This window comes from Protopterus annectens, chromosome 8.part0 (assembly GCF_019279795.1).
Source record: "Protopterus annectens isolate FY-2018-M chromosome 8.part0, PAN1.0, whole genome shotgun sequence".
Lineage (NCBI taxonomy): Eukaryota > Metazoa > Chordata > Ceratodontiformes > Protopteridae > Protopterus > Protopterus annectens.
Window position 1 is genome coordinate 696148664 of NC_056741.1, and position 23893 is coordinate 696172556.

The 23893-nt window shown below is 41.9% G+C and overlaps 1 protein-coding gene across 2 annotated transcripts in view; it reads right to left on the reverse strand.

Moving 5' to 3' along the window:
• Positions 1 to 23443, reverse strand: part of DPM3 (dolichyl-phosphate mannosyltransferase subunit 3, regulatory) — a 65950-nt gene extending 42507 nt beyond the window's left edge. Inside the window, exon 1 of one of the 2 annotated variants that reach the window (XM_044080143.1) lies at positions 23358 to 23443. The gene's annotated coding sequence lies outside the window, so the exon portion shown is untranslated. Of the gene's footprint in view, positions 1 to 7590; positions 7695 to 23357 lie in introns of those variants that run through there. The other variant, XM_044080144.1, reaches the window with a different exon arrangement.
• Positions 23444 to 23893: the final 450 nt, after the last annotated feature.

Here is a 23893-nt window from a genome sequence, read left to right on the forward strand (position 1 = left end):
TATTATGTTGTTCAGTTCTCTCTTCTCAATTTGCCTATTCCAAATCTTCCTTTTTGCAGTTTTGCTATCAGTTTCCTACTTTCCTGCTTGTATTATTCCCACATAAGAAGTACAAAACTGAACGTTCTCCTGGGACCACCAGCAAAGTACAAAACTGAAAGTTCTCCTGTGACCACCAGCAAAGTACCCATTAAATGCATGACATACAACTATGGTCTCCAGTTATTGTCAACTTCTCGATTCATCAAGAATCATGTCAGGCTGACCTCTCTCTCTCTGTCTTATACATCTGAAGAAACCTTTTATACCATGCTTGATTTTTTTCTGCATGCTACCATTTTTTTTGCTTGGCTTTATTCTTTCATTTGTCAATCAGATGATAAAGGACTAAACAGATTTGCCCATTTTTCATGGATACCCACGAGTACTGGCCGGGTCAGCAACTTACTCATCAGCAAAACATGCAAGAGGAGATCAAGTGGGCTAAACCCAGAACTGTAGTGGTGAAGCTGTTTATCAGTTCATGGCTTTAACCTTCATGTTACTCTGTTCAAGCACCTCACATATTCCGAGCATATTGACAATTATCTAAGTCCTAAAAATAAATATGCACCTAAAGAAAACTCAATAAAACCTCTACACTCTGCTCTTGGTACCCTTTCAACATGGTTACAATCAGTGTTTGCTCCTTGGCACCAACACAGAGCAAAGGCATCCAAGTACACTAATGTCAGACAGAATTTCTCCAACCCTGATTATCTTTTTCCCTTCTTCAAACACTTTTGTAATGTCCTGCCAATTTTTCCTCCCCACATATATATATGGACAGCCGCAGTGATGCAGTGGTTAGCATTGTTGCCTCACAGCAAGATGTTCTCAGGTTCGATTCTCAGCTGGGGTATCTACTGTGCAGAGTCTGCATGTCCTCCCTGTGGTCGGGTGTGTTTCCTCCAGATGCTCCGATTTCCTCCCACATTCCAAACATATACAGAAGGTGGTCTGGACACACTAAACTGGCCATAGCTGTGTGTGTGTGTGTGTGTGTGTGTGTGTGTGTGTGGTATGGATGAGCTACAGTGACAGGGCTAGCCACCCAGCGGTGTAAAGCTTGGCTCGAGATAACTGTCATTTGTGAAGTGACACCTTGACCCCATGTGCAAAATGGGAAAAATGGGGCTATGGATGGATGGATATCCACTGCAGACTCTGAGCTATCCAAGTTTCATTACTAAAGGATCATCCAGTGATCCCTGTTATTAGATATTAAAATAAATACATACAAAGTTAGTCATTTTATCCCCCACACCATGCTGTAAAGCCTTCTGGATTTCAGCTTGGCTTCCATGCTCACCCAATCACTGGATCCAGATTGCTCCTTCTAGGTACCCCTGGTTTAAACCACTGCAATGTCATCTTCCTGACTTCTTAGGAAGTAAAACATACTTATTTATTTATTTTATTTTACATTTGTTAACCAGGATAGTCTGACTGGATGCATGTCCATTTTCAGCGGAGGCTCAGGGAGAAAAGCTCCAAGTTAGAACATACAGAAAAAAAAACACAAGGGATACAAATTACACACAGTTAATAGACTCCAGTTGAGTAAGCATGTAAGATATTATACATATATAAAACAGTGTTGACAAATTGACTAAGCAAGGTAACAATATCAGGGACTATACAGGAGGTTCTAGTCGGGTTCTGAACAAGGACATATCCAGTGAGTTTTAAAGTACAGCTTGAGACTTCTTTTGAAGTGAGTAAGAGAGAAGTTGAGAGTAAAATCAGCAGGTAGAGAGTTCCAAGTTTTGCCAACAGAGTTAACGAACACAGTCTCCAGCAGAGTTGTTGATTCTGGATGTTTGAACCAGCAGTTTATTAGAAGAGTGAAGTGACCTTAGGTTGCTATAGGGGTTGATGATATTTTTAAGTGCAGGTGTCTTGTCGGGGTGGTTGAGAACTTTATGGGCTATTATAAGCTGGTTGTACTGAAGTAGGCTAGGCCATTCCCAGTGGTGGGTCCTACAGGCCATGCCTGTTGCAAATCTAGCAATATGGTTATAACTGCTAGAGAGTTTGCTAAGAGTGGATTTGTTCAAATTAGTAAGTGGGGCGGGGGGGGGGCATAGAGTACTGAGTAAATGGGAATGAGCAATAGGAGTCCTAGCAAATGAAGTAAGGAAAGGCTTGATCTTATAGAGGGAGCCACTTTTTTTTGTTAATGGTTTTGATAGTCTGATTGACATGGATATCAAATTTGAGGGAGTTGTCTATTGCGATGCCTAAGAGTTTGGTTTGTGCATCTGGGGATATAATTGTGCCATTATTAGATTTTATGGTAAAAAGTAGTGAGGAAGAATTACAAGAAGGTAAGAAGAGAAGCAACTTTGTTTTGTTAGGGTTTAATACCAGCCGACTGTTAGAGAGCCAGTTTTCAACTATGTTGAAAGTATTCTGGGTTAGTGTCACTAGATCTGTCGGGGAGGTGGCTGAACAAATTAAGGTGCAGTCATCCACATTTTGGATGCAAGTAGCATTTGGGATGACAGAGGGAAGGTCATTGATAAAGAGTGAGAAGAGAAGGGGTCCTAGTATGGAGCCTTGGGGGGACACCTAGTGTAACTGGTAGACTGGTTGATAGTTTGTCCTGCCACAGGATGGCTTGTTGTCTACCACACAGGTAAGATTGAAACCATTGAAGTGCACGGCTATTTAGTGACAATGCCTTAAGGGTGTGGATGAGTAATTGGTAGTTGACCATATCGATCGCCTTGGAGAGATCAAAAAAGAGGGCTGAGGAATGGCTATTTAGTGACAATGCCTTAAGGGTGTGGATGAGTAATTGGTAGTTGACCATATCGAACGCCTTGGAGATATCTAAAAAGAGGGCTGAGGAAAGCTTGCTATTACTGCAGTTGTAATTAATGGTGTTGGAGAAGGATAAGAGAGCTGAGGTGGTACTGTGATTTGGCCTAAAACCGTGCTTGCTACAGATCACCCACCATGTCCCAGGTACCCTATTCCGCGTTTCTGGAAACACTGGGAAACATAAAGGTCCTACCAAACACCCTAATATTGGGTGATTTCAATTACCCAAACATTAACTGGGAGAATTACTCAAGTACTAACTCCCTTGCCCAACGCTTCCTAGAATGTATAAACTCGAACGCCCTGGATCAACTGGTCAACACTCCCACCAGAGGGAACAACATATTGGACCTGGTCATCATCAACATGGGTGACCGGTGTTCCACACCCGACGTCAACCCCTCGCTGGTTAGATCAGACCATAGACTAATCACTCTGGATATCCACATTCCGCCCCAAACCCCAATCGAGGAAACCACCGTGAAAAACTACTCAAAAGCAAACGTTACTTAAGATAGAGGTGGAAAGGTTCACAGCCCCCACGCCAATGGACAATGCTGTCCAAGCTGCTGAAACCTATACAAAGGCACTCTATGACCATCTGCAGGAATGCATGGATCGTGCTATCCCAAGTAAAACCAAGACTCACTCCTCCAAGAAAAGTAAACCAGTCTGGTGGACCCCTGCCACAAACAGGCTCTACAATAGGAGGAGGAAACTAGTACAGATAAGAGCAAAATCCCTAGAACCACCTAGATCAGTACAGTTGAGTCAAAAAACATGTAGGTGCTGGACTTCAGGAGGAAAGCATGGACTATAGCTACTTCGGTATGGCTAGCCATAAAGGCCAGAACATTTGTACAATACCAAGCCTCTGACTGGTTTCTGTAATAATAAATTTGATATGGGGGGATCAGAGTTGAACTCCCATCCAAGATGGCCACAAGAAGGGTTATACATTTTACAACTTCGAACAGCAACTGCTCCATGATGATGGTGATAGTAAATGAATCTAGAAGAGGTTAAGAGAATGCTTTCCTTATGTTTTGTCAATTTTCAATGTGATGAAGCTTCAGCCTGATAAACAATCTAATGAAGCTTTAGCTTGAAGAAACCTACACAGATATATATACTATTTTGCAGGGGATGAAACAACCTACACCCCTACCTTAAGGAGCTGCCTCCCACTCCCCCTTACTTGTACTAATGCCACAGTCACAGAAAAAAGCAAAAGACCATACATGCTGAATCACTGCAGAGTCAAACAAACACACAGGTTCATAGGTGTGTACTAGGCTAATGGCCCTGGAGTCTTTACAAGCCTGGCCCATAGGATTACTCTGGCATTGTGCCACCCAACCTTAGTTCCCAGTGCCTCTTTAGAGAAGAACCACTGGAGTGATCCCCAGGGTGCATTTTCTATTTCCCATCCACTCATCAAGATTTCTCTTGAAGAGGGCCAATGAGGTGCTCTGTCTTGACATGTACGGGAAGTCTATTCCATTAGCATGGGTAGTCTCTGGGTTATAAACCTGTCCGTCCAGCATGTTCAGTTGATTGCGGTAATGAGGTAGAGGTCTCTGGAGCCTGTGGTGAAGAGGGATTGGGACATATTTAGATGTAGCATTTCTAACAGAGCTGGGTCAGATATGGCTTTGTAAGTCAAGCAGAGATCGCCTCTAAGTAGGCGATATGAGACAGAGAATAGTTGGGAGTTTTTCTTGAGTCTGTCCATATAGGACAAGTGTTTAAGGCATAGGATCCTCTTTGTGAGGTACTTTTGTGGCCTCTCCAGTTGTTGCAGATGTCTAGAAGTACATGCCAAATGGGGCACTGTACTAGGAGGATTGGCCTAATGAGGGAAGAGTAGAGGGAGACAATGACCTCTTTCTTCCTGGATGCAAAACCCTTTGTAATGAGATGTGCCACATAGAAGGACTTTCTGACCAAAGAGGCAATGTGGTGGCCAAAAGAGAGGTTGCTGTCAACCTGTGACCCTAGATCTCTTATAACACCTTCTGTGTTCAGTGGATTACCATTGATCTGGCAATTCATGGGAACCGGGTTTTTCCCAGCGGGGATGACAACACATTTTTTGGCACCGAGTTTAAGACCATGGTTCTGACACCACTCTGTCTCAGCGAGGCCTTTCTGTAGGATGTCAACATCACTTGGGGAGTTAGTAATAGCTTTTAACTTGCAATCATCTGTGAACTTTTCAGCCAAAGTCCCTTCGTGTTGGCCTGGACTTCAGAGAAGTAGATACCAACCAGGAGAGGGACCCAGGACCGAACCCTTTCGGACTCCACTCGTGACTGGTCAGCAGTCTTTCTTGGAGTCAGCTGCTTTCACACTGAGTTCTGTGAGCCAGTTTGCAACCCACCTAGTCATATATGGGTTGATGCCTAGCTTAGTGAGTTTTTCCTATGATTCCTGAGTAGGGAATGGTATCAAAGGCCTTGGCCAGATCAAGGTAGTCTGTATGAACCACCCTGCCTTCGTCCACAGCTCTGGTGACTGACTCAAAGAAGTCATCCAGGTTGAGCAGGCATGATCTACCCCTCACAAAACCAAACTGTGTGGGATCTAGAGTTTGGGGGTTCCCTATATCCTTGTTTATTAGGTCCATGACTATGCGTTCCATAGCTTTGCATATCAGACTCATCAGGCTAATGGGGCGATAGTTCCCAGGGTCTGTAAATCGCTCCTCCTTTGTGAAGAGGGATGACTGTAGCAGTGCACCACTCGGTGGGGACAAAGCCTGAGGTGAAGCTGTGGTTGAATAAAGCACACAGGTGAGGTGCCAGTTCACTCTGTAGTTCATGTAGAATACTACCAGGGATATTGTCAGGTCCCATAGAAGCTGTATTCTTGGCGTTGGTCAGTGCTGTTTTAACCTGTGCATTAGTAATACTGGGTGCCTAGCAATCTACTGGTATTGTGATTGGTCCTTTGGGGGGAGGGGTAACATTGGCACTGAATCTGTCAGCCAGTATACTGGCAATATCTATTGGCTTGGTATAAAAGGTACCATTGTGCAGTAGCTCAGAGCAAATCTGGGTATTGCCGTGGAGATTCTTTACATAACTATAGAAGGCCTTGCGGTTGCTTTTACTATCTGCTGCAATCCTGTTTTCATAGCTAGCTTTACAGGATTTGATAAGGGATCTCAACTTTTTGTTGAGGCTGATAAGGGAGTTTTTCCAGTCTTGGAACTTCACCTTATTCTGCATCAGTTTCCTCCTTCTATTGAAGAGTTTGTTTATGGCAGGCGGCCACCAGATTGGCTTCCTTTTTTTGAACGAAAGCGTCTTGGTTCTATTGGGTATGGTGAGATCTATGCATTTGTGTACATGTTCATACAGTGCATTGGTGTATGATTTGGCAGTCTTGCAACTATTCTCCATTTGCATGGGTGCCGTGAAGTTAGCCACTTCTGTTTTTAGGAGCCCAAAGTTAACTTTGGAGAAGTTTTTCATGGTGGTTACCTTTGTGGGGGGGGAGGGGGTGTATTTCCAAGGTAATTAGTTTGTGGTCAGATCTAACCAGGGAGGAGTTGACTATTGGTGTAAAGCAACGGTCGCCCATGTTAGTAATGACCAGGTCAAGGATGTTGCTACCTCTAGTAGGGGTAAGAACGAGCTGGTCCAGGCCACTGGAATTAATGAATTCCAGTAAACATTGGGCAAGTGTATTGGTACATGAGTAGTTTTCCCAGTTAATGGAGGGGTAGATGAAGTCGCTAGTATGACAGTGTTAGGTTGGACCCTAATATTCTCCAGGGTGCTTAGGAATGTGGAGTGCGAGTCTTGGGACATGGTTGGGGATCTATAGCAGGCTATGACCCAAATCACTGTCTTACCCAATGTTAGCTGCACCTGAAGTATCGCAGATGTAGAAAAACTAAAGAAACGGCTGATATATTCTCAAAGAACATGCATTTCACTTTCACTCTGCTCAAAGCAAGAAAGTAAGAAAACAGATATTTACATGCAATTTATTTTTTCATTCCATTTCCCACTTAGTAATCAGGATCCCATTCTTCACATGCCTTCAATTGCTTTCTCTCTGACTTTGGAACATTGTCTTCTTTTTGGATGGTCATCATCCTGATGTTATGTATTGCTTGATCCCAGTATCATTATCTGAATCTCTGCATGTCGCAGGACTTTTTTCCATGAGTTTTAACATACATCTTACACTTTTAGTACAACTGCATACCGCCATAAAGTCATTACTGCCATTAAGTCATTCCACCAGTACCTACCTCTTATACCGGTTGCCTACCCCCTGCTGCTGCCTTAGACGTTTTCATACTTGTATTATATAATGTCAAGTCTAGTAATTAGTAAGGCCTCCATGTTTTGTTTCACACAAATAAACTTTCATAGCAGTTACGCACTCCTTGACCCACCTAGTTTATTTTAATTTCCTCACCTATTGCATAAGCTAAGATCCTAATTAACCAACAACTTCATTTCACCACTCATTAGAATCACACATCAGCTGTAAGCATTATTAAATTCATTTAAAGGTTTTAACTATGATACTCCTTCACGTAGGCAGATTTATTCATTCAGAATCTTTTCAGTGAACTAATGCTTCCTTGTACACCCCCCAGAGCAATATACCATTTCTTTACAGATTGTGGCTTCCTCTTCTCCTACATTTTCTAAAAGATGGTAGCCACTTGGACTTAAAAGAAATACTTAAGTAACTCACAAACATTATGTCTTCTTTCTATGTTCTTTCTTTGAAACCGATCAAGGCAGGCTCTTGTAGTCTTCTCTGAACTACCTGCTTCTGGTTTGTGCCCTCATAGTTTTGAAATCTGTATAATTGCACACTCAGTGCAAAAGGAAATATAACAATTCATACAAAAATGCATATAAATTATACAAAGTATAACAATTACTGCTAAACTCCTCTAAAACAAAAGCAATGTTTTTTAGCACTAGGCAAAAGCTCTCGTCTACCTTCAGGCCTCTAAAAACCTACGATCATCTTAATAACATTACTGAAAATGGAATTGTATTCAAATATCTAGGGATCTGGTTGGACCCCTTCCTAAATTTCCAACTTCATCTGGACTAAACGCACACACAAATCAACTATCTTATTCTGGGCTAATAGGATCTCCCCCTTTCTATCCAAACCTGTAGAAATGCCAAAGGTAAAGGCATCTTATGAGCTCAGCTAGAATATTATCTCCCTCCAATTACTACAGCTTTACAAAGAAATGTATCCACCATTCAGTCCCATCTCAGATGCCATCACTCTCCCCAAGAAATGACCACCACTGCAAAACCGCTGAAAAAGATAAATGATTACCTGACAATCAAAGTGCTGACCTCCTTCTTGCCTCTCAACTATTTAAACGTATCCAGAATGACACCTCCCCCACATTAGTCTCCAGAGTACTTGGAGATGCACCAACATACAACCTTACAAATCTTAACCACTCATGTCCCACCTCCATTCCACTCAAAATAGGATTCACTGCACAGACCATGCCTTCTCAGACCTTGGTCCCAAACTAGGGAATCTTTTACTTCTCTTCTTAAAAGATCATTCCTCTTACCCCATTTTCCAATGAGAAATTAAACCACATTTCAAGACTAGTAAAATGCAACTGCTATCTCCCTAGTCATACAGCTTAACCTCTTCATTCCCTTCTTCCCTCTACATACCTTGCTCCAACTCTACTTTTGATGTTGATTGTGATACTTTCAGTGTACCAACTTTGATTTCTACTCTGTATGCATTGAGTACTGTCAAGTTACCCTACATATAATGTCATTTATCTATTTGCCTTTATTTCTTCACGCCAACGTTACCTTTCCCTTTATAAAAAATATATATTTATATAATGTATCTTGTCAATTACTCTGTATATAATGTCATGTATCTACTGTGTTTCTGTGGGTAGAGACTGAAATAGGTCCATTGGAATCAGTGCTCTACACACTCAAAATAAATAAAATAATTGCTGTCTGCAAGATAAAGACATTGTCTTCTATTGCTTATTCCCCTTCCTGTACATCCCTTCCTGTGCATCCAGTAATTCTGGGCTGTTTTCGGGAACATCCATACTTCACTCTCTTAGCACAAGAATTCTGGACAAAGCCAAGAATAATGGGGGACGGAGGTCCAAAAGCAGGGACAGATTTCTAATACTGCTCTTATAAACTTAGAAAGCTGACAGAAGAATAAGCTTAGCATTAGCCATGCTCTAAATGATATGAAATATGAAACTCAAATATCTGTCATTTAGTGACTTTGATCCTCAATGTTTTGCTAGAAATCCATGAGGTGTATGAGGAACAGACCACAAACAAGGGGAAACACCTGGACATTCTGCAAAATTCTGGACAATTGAGTGGTATTGGCTCAACAAATCTAAAAGTCTGTGTCCAATTAACTATTCATTGCAAATGAAGAAAATGATCAAGGAATGTCAACTAGACTGTAAAGCAAAAGTAAAACAACACTATAATAAGCCAAATCTTGTTGCAGTTTTTCCCCGTGTATGTATATACATTATATATATATATATATATATATATATATATATATATATATAGTTTCACTTCAGAATCCTGAAATATCACAATCCTGAATTTCAGAAAACGTCATAATCTGGAAGCCCAAAATACTGAAAACTCAAAATCCTGAATTCCAAAAGATTGAAAACACATAGGATACATACACCGACTATAGAGAACACAAACCAGATTACATTCCACCAAATATAAGCAGGGGGGAAAGCCCCCCTGCACCCCCCACACCCCCTACTTAAACATATCAACTCCAAGACTGCACTTCACTACATTATAGTTAGGTTGTAGTATAGCAAGTTAAACGGGAATGTTACTAAGGTTACAACAGGCAGTCATGAAGACATGTGATTGTCTTGTATGTGTCTGCACCCCCAAACCCCCTGCAAATTAAATATACCAACCCCAAGACTGCACTAGTGAGGAAATGGGCTAATTCCCTGTTCCTCACTGAACCACGATCTCCCTGCACAATGCCGAACTCAAATACAAGAACTACACTACCCATCTGCTGTAGTGTAGTTGATTGTACTTTGGTTTGGCATTCTGCTCACTTGAAAACTGCCTTTCGAACACATGCCAATCGACCAAAGCCATACCTCTCAACCTGAAAACATTAAAAATCTGGACAAGGCCTATGAAAAATAGGTACAAATCTGTATGCTGATTAATATAAAATTTGCACAGAGAATTATGTAACCCCCACCCACTCAAATGGAATTGTGGGATACCAACTTTCAAAAAGAAAGTGAAGAACAGACAACCAAAATACAGCACCAGAGTCTCCCTGCAGCCATTCCAATCTCCCATTACCTGGCTATTTCATCCCATTTACCATAAAACACTAATATGCATAGTGCTTTACTTCTACAATGATTATTTGGATTTTATTTTTACATTTTCTAGCACAATGCACAAACACCAACAGACATCTGTTAAACAATGCAATACTGTCTCACAATGAAAATAGACTTAGCATTACAACTTCTCCGCCCTTGAAACTCACATTCATTGAAACAGCATTGAAACCCACACCACATCCAAAGAAAATGCATCTGGCCAGTGGTGGATAAAGATTACCTTTGGGCTGTTTTCAAATCATAGCATAGGCCCCTTGCACAAGAAACATACAGCTGTTCTTTTATACACCTTCCTGAATTTATTATTATTCCTTGTACAATACAGCACACGTGTTAGAGTTAGAGGGCATTTTAAATTTATTGTTTGAACATTTTCCAGTAGGCAATGAAACAAAATGCACAAAACCACTAATGACAAAACTTCCCAATTCAGAACATTTCCATTATAAAAGTCTACACATACACACACCTGTTCAAAAGGATAAATAATTCCACATGCATACCAGAAGATAATTCAATTCCATACACATCTGTTTAAATGGATAAATAATTCCATATGCATACCAGAAGATAATTCAATTTGCAGATATACACACCATTTTTGTAACAGATATTACATTCCCGTTATGCATACCAGATATTTCTGTTGAATAACAGAAACAAATGCTGATAATTCCACAAGTACTAATACATACCAGATAATTTAATTCACAGATAAACACACTGTTTCTGTAACAGATATTATGTTCCTGCTATGCATACCAGATAATTCTACATACACACACACACACACACACACACACACACACACACACACACACACACACACCTCTTCAAATGGATAAATAATTCCACACGTATACCAGAAGATAATTCAATTCACAGATATACACACCGTTTCTGTAACAGATATTACATTCCCACTATGCATACCATATAATTCTGTTCAAATGGATAACAGAAACAAATGCCAATAATTCCACAAGTACTAATACATACCAGATAATTCAATTTGCAGATGGTTCTGTAATGGATACCTCAATTACTTATGCTCCAATCGACTGGAGCCATTCCTCGACAGAAAAATAGGGGTTACTGGAGCCATTCTGTTAACCCTGCTACCAAAGATAACAGCTCTGTGTTAATGCTGCTGGAAAAATGCGTGTATGCTGCTGGAAATGCATGCATGTGAGCCTTGAGCTCAATTCCGACAGGCTGGGAGGCCTTTTCACGGAGCGGATGTCATCACGCACGTAATGACGTCAGCTCAAAAATCAAAACAAAAAAATAAAATAAAAAGCCTGGAAAAAATTCAGAAATTAAGGGGTGCCACTCGGGAATCATGGCACCCCATTATTTGGACCCCAAAACTCGGTAAAAACTGAGTAATTCGGCACGGTTGGGAGGTACACACACACACACACACACTCACACAGAGAGAGAGTTACTTATTCTTGCGCCAAGTGCCTCAACCCCTGCATTTGTCAATCAGAAACGTGTTTGGCAAAACACAGGAACCTACCTATAAACACACACAAATTCAGGATATTGATATAAGTGTGTGTGTGTGTGTGTGTGTGTGTGTGTGTGTGTGTGTGTGTGTGTGTTCATACAACAATATGATACTAAATTGCTGTTCTTGTCTTTGTTTAGCTCATACCTCAAAGGTGATGCACTGGTACTCAAAGAAAAGCTGGCACTGGATAAACATCACTTATATTTCTTCTTAGCCATTCTACAATTACCCACTTAATCCAGTTCAGGGCTGTACCACACATGGCACTCAATGGGTATGATGCAGAGAAAATCCTAGGAAGGCATCTAGTCTATCTCAGACTGCACCCATAAACACAATTGCAAATGGCATGCAAGACTGCTGACAATTTGAAGGCTAGCCAATTCACCTATGGAACAACTTTGGGATGCTGTAGGAAACAGCAGCAGCTGGAGAAAACACATAAGGAAAAAAAAGGTGGACAAGTAGACTCTATAGAACAGTACTTAAGAACCATGAGGCAACATCACACTACTGTGCAACCCCTAACTTTATCTTAATTATAGCAGGCACATGTAACTATCTACTTGCTTTTGTTCATTCTGTCTTTCTGAGAATTGTATTTATACTCTTGATTTTCTGTTACTAAATCTTGTACAACTGTTTTCTCCACAGAACATATGGGTAAATGAGGTTTGCCCAATCAGACTCACAGAACATATGGGTAAATGAGGTTTACCCAATACAACCTCCATCACATTAGATATTGTCACAAAAGTAGATACTGCCAGCCCAGCTACCTGGAACTTTGTAAATAATTATATTTCATTTGTCAATATCAACATGATTCATATGCTTGTGTTACAAATGTATTATAACTGTATGTCATATAATATGGTTTCTACAGACTTGTGCTGAAGAGGTATTTTACAAAATGCTGTTTAAAGATGTAACCACAGCATGCCCTACTGGATTAGAACAGAAATGTACCTGCACTATTGTTAACTGTTTAGGAAGTATATATTTTAACAATAGAAATTGGAACAGAAGAGGTTAACTTCAAAAAAACAGATGAAATTAAATTACTTTATGGCCACACAATACAAGGATGTTATCTTTCAGTTTCAGTGCAGTGATAGACACAATGTCTGGAACTACAGGCTTTCGGTATTGCCTTGGAAATGGTTTAGTGTTTTATGACTTCCACCATTTGCCAAAGATCTGAGGTCTATGTATTTTCGCAGGTAGATGCTAAATGCTACCAGCTGCATTAGTGGAGGTTTTCACCTGGGATAGAGTCAGCTGACAAGAAATTATGTCATTCTGCAAGCTATCCCAGCAGTAATATTTGAGATATTCATTTAAGAACTCTCTGAGAGACACTGAGTATTTTGTATTTCGACTGACCTGACAACATCAAGATCCACTCACCACATCTACCTTGCTTGCTCTGAACTTGTTAGAGTACAGTAATTCTCTTAGATACAGTCAGGAATATAGCAAAGCTTAGATGTTTATTTGAGACTGTCCTGCAATGCTCTTTTAAATATTTCCTATGATTCTGAACTCTGATGTTACTGTAAAAAAGAAGTTATGTCTTACCATAACATTCCATCTGTATTGTAGATCTTTGTTCATTCATTACAGATAGGGCCTCGGTTCTATCCTCGGAACCGATATGGCCATTTCCCAGCTCTCGCAAGCCAAAAACTTACCCACAATGTCCCTCTCCTAGTTACTCCAGATCGAGTTTGCCCACCCTAGATAAAAGATGTAATAATAGAAAAAATAGTAGGAGGCTCTGTCTGAGCAAATACCCTAACCAGGAGTTCCTAAAGTCCACCAGCAGTCCAGGCAGAGGGAAGGAGAGCGGGAAGTAATGAATGAACAAAGATCTACAACACACATGGAACGTTATGGTAAGACATAACTTCTTTATCCGATGCTGTAAATCTTTGTTCATTCATTACAGATAGGACAGAGTCCCCAGCTACTTGAGACTTGAGTGGCCCCCTAAGGAAGGATATTCCTGAGCACCATAGAACCAAAAGATGCTTGTTCCCTGGAGGCCAAATCCAACTTGTAATGAGATATAAAGGTAAGAGGTCTCGCCCAAGTGGCTGCTGCGCATACATCATCCATAGAGGCTCTGGAATGAAAAGCTACAGAAGTAGCCATAGATCTGGTAGAATGAGCCTTTATTCTGGGAGGTAAGGATAGTTTATTCTGTTGGTAGATAAAGGTAATGACATTTCTAAGCCAAGAAGATAAAGTCACTTTGGAAGTAGGTTTACCCAATCTGGTCCTGCAAAGGCCATAAATAACTGGTCTGTTTTCCTGAAAGATTTAGTCCTGTCCATATAACTACATCAAGGGTGTGCAAAAGGTACTCCCCTCTATTAGAATGCCTTGGGAAGAAAACTGGCAGGTCAATAGATTGGTTAATGGAAAAGGCAGAAATGACCTTGGGCAAGAAAGAAAGGTCAGTACGAAGGGACACCCTATCCATTTGGAAGATCAAGTAAGGACTCTGACACTCACGGCCTGCAGCTCAGATACTCTTCTCGCTGAGGCGAGTGCTACTAGAAGTATGGTTTTCCATGACAAAAATTTCAAATCACATGAATCAAAGGGCTCGAAGGGAGAACCTGTGAGAGACTGAAGCACCAGAGTCAAGTCCCAGGGAGGCTTGACCGGAGGTTTAACATGTAATACTCCCTTCAAAAAGGTCTTGGATAGGCAATGTGACATAACTGAAGAATTTCAAGACCTTATGAAAATTGGCGATAGCTGGTAAATGTACAGTGATCGCTGAAGCTGAGGCTCCTGCATGCATAGTCAGGTATTGTAGGATCTTTTGAATAGGCAAAGACAACGGGTCTAAGCTCTGGTCTTTGGCCCAAATAGAGAACCTAGTCCATTTACTAGAATAAACCTTTCTAGTGGGAAGGTTTGTGTGAGGCCAAAAGAATTTCACGACCAGGAGATGGGATGTCAGGCAGCCTGGCAATCACTGGAAGTGGAAGAACCAAGCTGTGAGCTTGAGACTGTGCAGATTCGGATGAATTAGTCCCCAAGGATGAGATAACAGGTCCTGGGAATGAACCAGGATCCACAGGCTGTGAATCAGATGAGGCCATAGAAACGGAAAACAGACTTGACGTGGCCAGTTGGGAGCAATGAGGATCACTTTGCTTTTCAACCTCTGAGCTTTCTGGAGAAATGCTAGAATGAGGGGAAACATGGAAAAGGCATACAGAAGACCCAGGGGCCAATTGTGCGTTACAGCGTCCCTCGGTGGTTCCCCCCTGAGGGGGGGGGGATCAAGGCAAAATAGCTTCTGCATTTGTAATTTACAGGGGAAACAAACAGGTCGCAGCAAGGCTTGCCCCAATGTTGGAAAATCCGACCTGCTATTACAGGGTTGAGGGACCACTCATGAGGCATCAGGATGTTCCTGCTCAGACTGTCCACAATACAGTTGGAACTCCCAGGAATGTACGATGCTATAAGAAAGCAATTGGAAGCTATCGCCCAGTGCCAAATCCTCATGGTTTCCTGACACAGGAGCTAAGATTTGGTTCCACCTTGCTTGTTGTTATACTAGACGAAGGACATGTTCTCTGATTGAATTGCAATGGTCCCCGAGGGTAGGGATGCATGGAACGCCTGCAATGCTAAGAACTGCCCTCAGTTCCAGGACATTTATGTGCAAGTTGGCCTCGATGGGGGTCAAGGACAGTCTTTCTCTGGAAATGTCCCCCTCACCCTAACAGTGAAGCGTCCATGGTCACCATGGCCGTGGGTTGGGGAAGACAGAATGGTCGACACCAAAGATTCTTTTGTGGCTTCATCCACCATAGCATTTCTTCCTTGCAACAGTTTGTAAGGTGTATCATGTGGTTGAGAGGGTGGGTTAACAACACTATTGTGCGGAAAGGAGCCACTGCAGGATTCTCATGTGCAGTCTCACCAGTAGTACTAATGTAATGGCAGCTGCCATGGAGCCCAAGAGTTGCAGTACAAGATGTGCTGGTACATATGTGTGAGGAAGAAGGTCTTGGATTTGGGGTCTTATTTTCAAAAGCCTGTGGGGGGGGGGGGGGGGCTTGACAGGATGTTGTGTCGAATACTGCTCCAATAAATTCTAGTGTCTTCGTTGGGGACATCTGAGATTTGTCTTTGTTGATTGTAATCCCCAAGCGGAGAGTGAGATCTTGAGTATAAGAGAGGCTGCGGACTAGGAGATTCCTGGTCGGAGCGGTAAGAAGCCAGCTGTTTAGATAGGGAAACACCTGGAATCCTTGTAGTCGAAGTGGAGCTATTTGGTGAACACTTGGGGAGTTGTCGAGAGACCGAATGGCAGTGCCCTGAACTGGTAGTCATTGGCTCCCAGCTGGAAGTGAAGAAACCTCCGGGAGCAGTGATCCATCTTTATGTGGTAGTACATAGCCTGGAGGTCTATAGAGCACATCCAATTGTCCCTCCCTAGGAAGGGAAGAATGCACTGTACTGTGACCATCTGGAATTTCTGAGGTTTGATAAACGTGTTCAGTAAGCTGAGATCCAGGATTGGTCTCCAGTCCCCTGTCTTTTTTGGCACTAAAAAGAACTTCGAGTAAAACTTGGATCCTGTCTGGTCTTGTGGGACTGGTTGGATGACTTTTTCTTAGCAGCTTTTCTATTTCTAAGGCTGCCATTTCCCTCTGATTGGGTGGTATATCAGGGATTCGTTTGACAGGTCTGGGAGTTAAATCGAATGGTATTTGGTAGCCTTTGGATATTATTCTCTGCACCCAAACATCGGTAGTACTAAGATGCCAGGCTGGTAGATGCAGAGAAAAACGACCACCCAACTGCTTCCAGAAGAAAGCAATCGGGCCACTGCTCAGGAGTGCTGGTAGGGTCTACTGGAGAAAGAATCTCTGGCGCCCTGGTTATGTGGATCCCCTCTCTCCTGAAATGGGCATTTTCCACACGAGTTGCCCCCCCCCCCACCACGGGGGGGAGATTGTTCACACGAGTGTCACGAAAGGATCCTTGGGATTTTTTTAACCACATCTTTCCTCCCTTCTGGTTAATGGAGTAGGACCTCTGGGGGTTGGAAAAGCGTATGCCCACAGCAGACAAGGTCTTTCAATCTTTCTCACTACGTGCAAGTGTGTCTCGTACCTTGGGTCCAAAAAGTACAGATTCATCGACAGGTGCATTGACGAAGGAAGATTTAAAGGGGTCTGCAAAGTCACACAACCGCATCCAAGCATTACGTCTCATGACAGCAACAGATGCGGCAGCTCGAGCTGCCCCCTTGGGGTGTGAGATATCAAACGCATTGAGGAGTTCAAGATGGATTCAAGGGTAGCTAGCTGTCAGGCGACAGTGTCACGCACCTCATCAGGCAGTACCCCCACCAAATAGGAAGACATTTCAGAAATTAGGTCTCTTTGCAGGAGAGTAAAGTGTGGCAGATACTTCAGAGACTGTATGGCGAAGGTCGCTGAAGCATAGGTCCACTTCCCTAGTCTGTCTATGGTCCAGGACTCCCTGTTTGGCTGATGGACAGTGGAACTATCTTCTGCCAGTTCCCTCTTGGTGGCTGCCGCCACGACCATAGAATCAACTGTCAACTGCTTGGACCAGTAGGGCTGGTCTTCAGGTGGAGATAAAATGTTGGCCTCTGTGGACATGTTCTGCATTGTGCAGGGCCTTCCAGGCATGCCGCACAATTAGTTTAACAAGGTCATCTGCTGGTGGGGTCACCAAGGAAGTAGATGGCCGGGCACGGAAGGCCTGCAGGATCACCGATTCCTTAGTAGAAGGGTTAGAGGACTTCCATCCCCCCCCCGCTGTTTGAGGATTTCGAGAATGTCTCCGAATGAAACGGCATCTGGGGGAGAATGTGGGGACCCTTCCCCCTCATCACAATCAGTGTCTTCTGTGATAAGATTCCTCCGGGGAATCAAGGTGCTTCCTCTTGCACCATTTCTTCTGGGGTGGCTCTCCAGTGGGATCTTCTGAGGAGGACTCCGGAGAAGGGGTTCCCTTCAAAGGGGGTTCTTCTGACTCCTGTGCCTGGGGACCTGATATAGCAGATTGGGAGAGGTGCATGCTAGGGCAGCTTTCTGATACTGATGTCATTGGTGCTGACTGTAAGCCTTCGGAATGAAGGACCCTTTCCATCACCTGTACAGCAGGCCCACTCGAGATGGGAGCCCGAAACCTGGAGGGGCAACCTCGGAACCAGGGTCACACCCCACCCCGAAGAGACCACCTCCAGTTCAGGGGTTTCAAGAGAAATGGAAGCCATCGGAACTGTGGACATAGATGGTGCAAGCGAGAAAATAGGCACCGGATTAGGTACCAAGGTACGGACGGTCCAAGCACCGCCCCAAGAAAGCATGCAGCAAGGGTGGTCCGTGCCGACAGGGGAAACAATGCTTCAGAGCTGAGACAGTAAGCACTAAAGCGGACATCGGTACTGAGATCAGAATAAACAGGGGAAGATGTGGTAAAAGATTCCGAGCCAAGAGGGATGGAAGGTTTAGCTGGAATGGGCACTCCCCTAGCTGCCAGAAGTTGGTCCACAACTCACACTAGGTCTAGTTCAGAAAAACTCCTAGTGGATCTAAAGGAGGCTGCTGAAGGGGACTCAGGTCTTTCTACAAAGGGGCTAAACCTTTGCCCCAAAAAAAGGGTCATAAGTTGGAGAATATCTTGTCCTTGGCAGGTATTCGAGTTTTGGAGTCGATGGAGCTGAAGAAACTTCGACACTATAGCCGGGGATGGTACCAAGGCATTTACAGTCATCGGAGCCCATGGAGCCGAAGAAACTGTCGGCACTGTGGTCAGGGATGGTGCCGAGGCATGTACAGTCATCAGAGCCGATGTGGGAACCAAGGATGGCACTCAAGTCAGTGGCGCCGTGGTTGGGACCAAAATAGGAGTGACTATCATGGTCGGCACTGAGGGAAGAGGACACAGAGCCTGGTGCCGAAGATGTCTGCGCTGAGGGTGCTGACGGAGATGCAAGAACCGAGTTGACTCCGTTTTCCTTATGTATTTTGGTCTAAGGAGGGGGTGAGACCTCCGACCCAGACAGAGCCTCCGAGAGAAAGGTAAACCTTTTAAAATAAGTTTATTCCTACTTTCTGCTAGTGTCCGATTACTAAGACTAGCACAAATGTCACAGTCAGCTTTAATATGATCCACGCCCAAACAGTAGACATGTGTATCTGAGTTAGGCATCTTACGTCCACACTTGTCACACTGTTTAAATCCCAACTTAGCTTTGTCTGACATGGTAAAGTAACAATGCTATCTTGTAGAAAAAATAAGGGAGAAAATACCAGCAATGTTATTTTAAAGAATACCCCTAGTAAAAAGGGAAGACCTGTCAAAGACAGGAGAGAGGGACAGTACCAAAAAAGGTAAAAAATTAAATTACCAAGGAAAAGGGTAGGAAATAGGCTTAGGTTATAGGCAACAGTGAGAAAAAGGCTAACTTGACTAAAAATGTAGTATTTTTGAAGAAAAACAGTCATAAAATTAACAATTGTCTACTTAGCTTTGAGAAAGATGGCTAACACGTCTGACTAGGAACATGGCAAACGAGATCTGGAGTAACTAGGAGAGGGAGCATTGTGGGTAGGTTCTTAGCTGAGAGTTTTTGGCTTGCGCGAGCTGGGAAACGGCTGTATCGGTTCCGAGGACGGAACCGAGGTCCTATCTGTAATGAATAAACAAAGATTTACAACATCAGATTGTATATTTAGTATTGTCTTCTTTTATTATTAAATATATTTAAACCTTTCATTGTAGCTGGTCTGTCTAGACATATTTAGGCTTGGACAGTACTTGCACAGTTATTTGGTGACACTGTGTAGGTCACTCCTAATAGCCTTGCTCTTGGTCAAACTACTATTTGTAGTGATAGTAACATTACAGAGTAAAATTAGACACCCTTTTTTAAGGGCCTTAAAGTAGCTGATAAAGAGGTGGCTGGTGGCAGCAATAATGACCTTATAGTCTGGGCAGAAGGGGGCATAGCTAGTAAACCTGTGACATCCTTTCCCAGGTGTGTGTGTCAACTACTTGGGAAGGAACACGAAGCACTGGTTGGACAGAGAGATTGTTGGAGGTCTTGGCTTGGCCACTCACCTGAGATCTCAACTCTATAACTGTGCCAGTGGGAAGACTTATTGGGGATTCAGAGAAAGAGGGAGAAACCAGCCCTGGACTGACTGTGGTCTCTGTGTGTAAGGGAAACTGCACTTGATGCAGTGAGCTGCATCTGGAAATACTGTACGTGTGCCTGTCATCCTCCCAATGTACGTCCCACACTGGTACTAGTGGTGAGGATTGAAGCTCCTTGATTACTGGGCCAGAGATGGGGCATCACAGATGTAAATAAATAATTCTTAAAGACAGGTAAGAAGAGAGGCACACCATTAAATGACATGCTGATAGAGATGTTAAAGGAGAACTGTATCTAAATTTTGCTTTTCCTAATCACATGGTGTACAGTCCTCCCAACAAAATAATCACTAAACTTACATGCTAGTCAACTTCACAGTATTGGATTTGCTTGAAACAGTGCATCCATTTTCTTTACGAAAATGTCTCTATGGCTCTTACATTTACTGTCCATGATGTTTAGGAATTACAAGGTGACTAGGACCCTGCTTTCCTCCTGTCCCACTGGAACCATCTGACAGCGGAATTTCCAGGGTTACAGGTTTATTTGGCATACACAAGACAGCCATGTTATCCAAACTGAATGATTAGCTCAGGATGCCTTTGTGCATCTAACTTATAAGTGGTAGTGATCACAGGGGGATAGTGTAAATGAAGGCATTTTCAGTCTCACAAAAGCAATGAATTTAATCACTCTCTGTAGGTAAAAAAAAGGAACCAAATAAGCTTCTTTAAAAACTAGGCGAAGAACATAAATCAGCACTCCAAGGTACTCACCATTCTAAGTGAATAGACAGAACAATATGATATAAATGGAAGAAAAAAATGGCATTTGTAGAAAGACAGAACGCACTGTGAGGCAAAAGAACTTTTAGCCAAAAAATAAATCCCATGATTGGAAGGCAGATCCTATTCTGCCAGTTTGTTGTCAAAGCAGTAATATTACCACTTACAGTAATTTGCTCACATTATATTACAACCATATCAAGACAGATATCATAAAACATACATTTTTTTATTTATTCATTCATTTGATGATTGGTTCAAGGACTCTTTTCAGCAATTATTCAGGACTGGGGTACAAATTCAAAACAGTTTAAGGCATTAAAGAGTTACATTTTCAAACAAATACAAAACTCACAAAAATCAATCATACCTGACAAACTGAACACAAGTCAGGTAGTGTTAATTAGTGTACTACTTAAATTTAACGGGCAATATAAGCAGGTTTAAATTCAAACATGCTTATACAGTGTGGTTATAGGTTACAACAAAAAACTGCAGATATAAATAAATTTTGCATATTTATTCTTAAAGGAGTGATCAAATATTACAGGAGCACACATTCTAAATAAAAAGTTAGAAGGTAACAAGATTATAGGTCCATAGGTAGGTACTAGGCTATCGGCCCAAGGGTCTACGTAAGCCTAGCCAGCAAGGTTCCTTAGCTTACGCCACCCAAGAAAGTTATTTTCCTGTGCCACTGTCCAGCAGAGACACAGAAGTGATGCCCGGGGTGCATTTACCATTTCCCATCCACTCATCAAGATTTTTCATGAAGAGTGCTGATGAAGAACTTTGCTTGACATAGATGGGTAGCTTGTTCCAGAGTATAGGAAGTCTCTGGGACAGGAATGTATCCCTCCAGCGTGTTCTGTTTATTGTGGTGACAAGGTTTAGGTGCCTAGAGCATGTAGCTCGGAGGGATTGGGATTTCTTTAGGTGTAGCATGTCCAACAGCTCTGGGTTTGACATAGCTTTATATGTTAGACAGAGATCACCTCGGAGTAGGCAATATGCTATGGAGTAGGTTTTGAGGTGGTCAGTGTAGGGCATTTGTTTGAGGACAGTAATCCTCTTTGGAAGGTACTTCTGTGGCCTTTCCAGCTGCTGCAGATGTCTTGTGAGGTACATTCCATGACTTTGATAGAAGAGTAGTCTAAACCAGAAGGAATTTAAATGTATAAATGTGCTCAATGAAAAGATACTTTGTAGGACTGCAATTAATGAAGAACAATAGAAAGATACTTAGTATGACTACAGTAAAAGAAAGATGAGGACATTACCAGTTACAGTACTGTTTTGGGACCAGTTATTTAATAATGACATGGCTTTAGGGTGCTTGATTAGCAGATTTCCTCATGCTTGTAAATGACAGCAGAAAAAAAGACAAGTGTTTCTGGATATATGTACCCACTGAGTTTATCACTGACCAGTGTCCAAGAAGTTAGTGCAATGGCAGTTTACAGTATTAATTGGTATTCCACAGGTTAAACATTTCACAAGTTGAGTTAGGATAGTGCTGTCTGCACATCATTAACAGTGCATTTGTGAACCTCTTTTATAATTTACTCTTTCAAGCTTTACATCAAAATGTATAACACCCTGTATAAAGTTTAAAATTCATAACTTCTTTCACAGCGTCTGAATCTTTTCATTATTAAAATTAACTAACTATGAACTACTAGCCAATACAAGTGCTTACATATGGAGTAAATCGCCGCTTTATGAACGGTAAAACAAATAAAGATCAGTTACTATTCATGATGCTGACCGTTTTTAATTGAATCATTGTAGGTAAGGTAAGTAACTAGCTACACACTGGTATGCCTCTCAGTGGTTACAATAGCTTTCAACCTTCCATCTCCAAAACGAGGAACACAAACTAACAGCTTACTAACTAGGAAGGACATAGGATGGTTAAAATATGCTTGTTGTACTTACAAGATCTTTCAATGAATTGATATATTTTATTTCTATTTACAATGGATATTCACTAAAAACTGCTAACACTGGATGTGTGACATACCCCTTCAATGTGGAACTTCGAGAAACAAACTTTTGACGACCCCAAATGACATACGTTCCTCGTTATAAGGTACACTTAAGTGGTACGGCACTTGTCACACATTATAAGATACAGCCCCGATTTCGTATTTTTAACGGTATACTTAATGAATAAGACGCGTTATACACGGTTATGTGTTATTTTAATGGAGGCATTCGAAAGACATTGTAATGCAATTAACAGTGTTCATTTCACTGTGTTTTGTACTTATTTCATGTTGGAGCCTGTGTCATATATTTCGCCACTTATGACACATACTTAACTGAATAAAGGCTTAGGTGTTCTGATCAGATTTTGGTACACATACAATAGGTGTTGATCAAGAATCCTTACATACTGTCACTGAAATACAAAATAAAGGGCGTTCAACGGGAGCTAATTGGGCATGTTTGATAAAGGGGCACATTTACTAACATTGACACGGAATGCTCTTTTAAGAGACAACTCCTTAATTCCCCGATGCTTCCAAATAACAATTACTGCAAACAATTACAACTGTTAAAATGTTAACAATCAGCCCCCTAAACTACGCTCACCTGCCACGTATCTGTCGATTCCACCTACAGAACGACCAGCAAACGCGGAAGTCTAGCTTAAGACGTCACGAATGGCGCGTCTTAAAAGCGTAACAGTTGGTAGGTAGCTTCACTTGTGATTGTAGTAGTATTTTTTATGGGAATATTTTTCATAGTAGCATTGTATTTTGGAAAGATAAAGCCGTAATAGGTAAACCACCAAACCCTCATTTCAGAAAGCGGGAACTAGTAAGAAAACGTTGAATATGTCTGATATGCGGTTTAACGAGAAATGTTGTACAGTAAAATTTTAATGGCGTTGACGTGGCCTAATTAATTAAAGTATTTGTTCTTATTGTTTTACGGGAGATTGACACTAGTGTTGTATTTGTCCATCCTTTTACTACTTCGGGTTTTATTGCATACTGCAGCATCTTGTATTTTTTGTTTTTTGTTACAACCCAGTTACTTGCCCATCAGTCACTCATTAAATCTGCATACCTCTGAAGTGTCTCTGGATTTTTTTTTTTTTACTCAAAAGTTTACTGTCAGTTTTA